This window comes from Bison bison, unplaced genomic scaffold (genome assembly GCF_000754665.1).
Source record: "Bison bison bison isolate TAMUID 2011002044 unplaced genomic scaffold, Bison_UMD1.0 scf7180017864362, whole genome shotgun sequence".
Taxonomy (NCBI): Eukaryota; Metazoa; Chordata; class Mammalia; order Artiodactyla; family Bovidae; genus Bison; species Bison bison.
Window position 1 is genome coordinate 237469 of NW_011494934.1, and position 3925 is coordinate 241393.

The following is a 3925-nucleotide window of genomic DNA, read 5'->3' on the forward strand; positions in this document are numbered from 1 at the left end:
CATGTTATTCCTCAAACTGGGGACACGGGTTTGTTGTTAATTATATTGGCTGGAAGGATATACATACACAGCATTAAAATAGTTGACTTGTGGTTGCCAAAGGGGGCAGGGTAGGATTGGGAGTTTGAGATTAGCAGATACAAACCATTATACATGGGATGGATAAACAAAACGGTCCTACTGTAAAGCCCAGGGAAGGATAATCAATAGCCTGTGATAAACCATAATGGAAAAGAATATGAAAAAGAATATATATATGTATAACTGAGTCACTTGCTATACAGTAAAAATTAACACAGCATTGTAAATCAACTATACTTCAGTACAATTTTTAAAAAATGAAAAAAAAGATCTATTTCAATGAAATTGTGGTGACTTTTCTAAATAAAATGTAGCTTTTTTACTTTATTTTCACAATGAAAAGACAATGAATAAAATTGAAGATTGCTGTTATATATCTGTGAGCCTAACTAATCTAAGATCATCAACACAATACTCTCTTGTTCAAACCAGGAAGTCATAGCTAATTCTCTTCAATTCCTGGTTCAGTTTGTGAATGTGTATGTTAAAAGTCAAAAAAAGGACTAGCAGAAGCCCAGGTCACAAAGTTATTTGTTTGTAATCTCTAAATCACTTGAAATCCAAATCCACACCCCTTTTCTCATGGTTTATATATATATATATATTTTTTTTTAATTGAAGGATAATTGCTTTACACTGTTTTATTGGTTTCTGCCTTACAACATCGTGAATCAGCCATAAATATACATATGTCCCCTCCCTCCTGCATGCCCCTTTCTTAACGCCTGGAAAGAAATTAGTAATAGTTGGGGCCCCACCCACAACGAGACTGAACCTTGTGTCTGGATTATCACTACGGTTCTGGAGGGCACCTCTCATCAGTCATTTGCTCACAGTGGTTACTGTTCAAGGGCCAGGACAGTTCCAGAAGATCTGCTGCTTTTGTCCATGTGTGGAGCCCTGGAATCTTCAGCAGGTCTGATAGTAACTGTGCAGAAAAGACAGGCTTCTAAGAGACCTCAGAAAGAGGCCAGCTCCTCTCAGAGTCTTGCCACATCTTGCCTCTGAAGCAAGGAGACACTAAGGGACCAGTCACCTATTTAGGATGAATAATTTCAAAAAGCCATCAACATGAATCCTAGAAGACATTTAACTAAAACACGGGCAATTAACTTCATAACACTGTGCCATGATAATAAACTTAATAAACCATACTCTGTTTCACTTTTCTGTATACCTGAAAACTAACACAACATTGTAAACCAACTATACTCCAATATAAAAATTTAAATATTTTTTAAAAGTCAATATTATCGAAAGTGAAAATGAAAGAAACTAAACATGAACAGTTTGTTTTCTCCTGTATAAATATGCAAAATATATCAATATGTCTTAAATAAAAATAAGAATAAAGACAAAATTCAACACTTAAAAGAGAGCAATATTCTGAAATCCTAAAATAATTTCTGAGGATTAAGTATAAGTCATGCATTGGAAAAGAAAAGTCTTTTCCAATTTATTTATTTATTTTATTTAAAAGTATCTTCTAATTATATCCCCTATGAAGGGCTTGAATTAACTTATCTGAATACGTAAAGTAGCTCAAGACTTTTGGTCAGTAAGTTAAGAAAAAACTTTAATACAGTATTTTATTCTCATTAAACATATTTATTCTATTTTATTCGAATATGTATTTCTATTATAGTTCTTCTTAAACAATTGAATGCATATCTTTTCATTAGGAACAACGTCCTAACGTTTTCATATTGTTGGTTTTTATTTCAAAGCTTCAGAAGGACTGGACTCACTTGGAACACGCAGAGGTGGCAAAGTGCTCTTCTGGGGCAAGGATAAAGTTTCCCGCCTACAGCCTCTTGCACAACCGTGTGTCCCCACTGGTCTGATTCAAGTGCCACTTGCGCCACAGTCATCCAGGACGGTGACAGCAGTGCCTGTCAGAGGCTCGCTCCCTTCTTTACCTGGTAGGGTAAGGTTGCACGACTGGTCCTGCCACGGATGCCTTGGGGCGAAGAATGGAGGAGCAAGGGCCCTTTTCTCTAAAAAAGAGTCAGGCTAAGAATCCTAAGTGGTGCCTTTTGCATCAGCTCTGCAGGAGAGACAGGAAGAAGAAAAAGCAGGCATTGGTTGAATGAAAATGTTGGTTTTGATGACATAGGTATCTTACAGAAAATACATCATCTTGAACTGTGGTGTTGGAGAAGACTCTTGAGAGTCCCTTGGACTGCAAGGAGATCCAACCAGTCCATCCTAAAGGAAATCAGTCCTGAATATTCATTGGAAGGACTGATCTTGAAGCTGAAACTCCAATACTTTGGCCACCTGATGCAAAGAACCGACTCATTGGAAAAGACCCTGATGCTGGGAAAGATTGAAGGCGGGAGAAGGGGAAGACAAAGGATGAGATGGTTGGATGGCATCACCAACTCAATGGACATGAGTTTGAGCAAGCTCTGGGAGTTGACGATGGACAGGGAGGCCTGGCGTGCTGCAGTCCATGGGGTCGCAAAGAGATGGACATGACTGAAGAACTGAACTTAATGAACTGAGCTGAACTGATTTTTAAAGATGGAAGGAGATGGAAAGAGAAATAGTAATTCAAAGGGGAAATAGAACATAGTACATTGATATTAGTGAGTGAAATTGATGACAGTTTCTCTGAAATAGGAATTTAAAAGTTTAGATATTCAATAGCTGGTAATTTAGCATTCTGAAAGGTAATCATTTGGGAAAGAAATACATCTTATTATATGATCACATCAATAACCTATACCAAAATGTAATAATGGTAATAATTGCAATCAGTCCTAACTTCCTGAAGGAAATAGCAAGAGAAACAAAAGATGATCATATTTTATATTTGTAAATAATGTTACAAGCTTCCAAGGGATTTCACTTAAACGGTCTCATTTAATCCTCACACCAGTTTAAAAAATAGGCTGCACAATTTTTTTTTTTTTCATTTTGCAGGTGGAGGATTGAAGCCTAGACCAGCTTGGTGATTTGCCGTGGGTTAAAATCTGGGAAATAACAAAACTAGGACTAGAACTCTTGGCTTTTGCTTCCTAGTTCTTTTTAATTCTGAAGGAGTGATCATTCCTGATTCCACAGTCTCGGTCACTGAAAACAGCCATTAATTTCCAGGGTTGAGTAAAGCTTCTCCATGCTTTGGTATCATTCACAGTACTTATCCCTAGTGAATGGATACTGTGTGTGGTTGTCCCTTTCCATGTACTGTTAACACAACATGGGGATCAACCTAAACAATTCAGCTCACAGCTTTCCTTTGGGTTTGTCAAGGGCCTCAGTTCTCAGTCATGGTTCAGCTGGCAGATGACTGAACCGTCTGTACCAACTGAAAAGCATCACTTCCACCTACTCCACCCTCTGACCCAGTTTCTACCAACAGCTGGCACCACAGCAGGCAATTGCATATATTGCAGTTTGCTTTCAAACTGTCACCAACCCCCAATCTCTCTTTCACACACACACATACATCCCTCACCACACACAGATGTACACACACACACACACACATACACACACATACATTCTAGGGGAAAAATTTTGTATTGCTTTTATTACTTTGTTTAAATAAATAAATAAAATGAACCATAAGTAAAAGTTTGTTATGGGGATAAGATTGGCTTCCCAGGTGGCACTAGTGGCAAAGAACCTGCCTGCCAATGCAGCAGATATGAGACCTGGGTTCAGTCCCTGGGTTGGGAATATCCTCTGGAGGAGGGCATGGCAGCCCACTCCAGTATTCTTGCTCGGAGAGTCCCTTAGACAGAGGAACCTGGCGAGCTACATAGAGTTGCAAAGAGCTGGACACGACTGAAGCAACTTAGTATACATGCGTGGGGATAACAGAGAATGCTCAGAT

General features: G+C 38.6%; 1 long non-coding RNA gene across 1 annotated transcript; it reads right to left on the minus strand.

The window, feature by feature from the left end:
• Window positions 1-656: 656 nt before the first annotated feature.
• On the minus strand, window positions 657-2951 carry LOC104999683. Its single transcript, XR_826639.1, has 2 exons — window positions 1830-2951; window positions 657-1117 (listed from the first exon to the last, which is right to left on the minus strand). It is a non-coding gene; the product is annotated as an uncharacterized LOC104999683 (long non-coding RNA).
• Window positions 2952-3925: the final 974 nt, after the last annotated feature.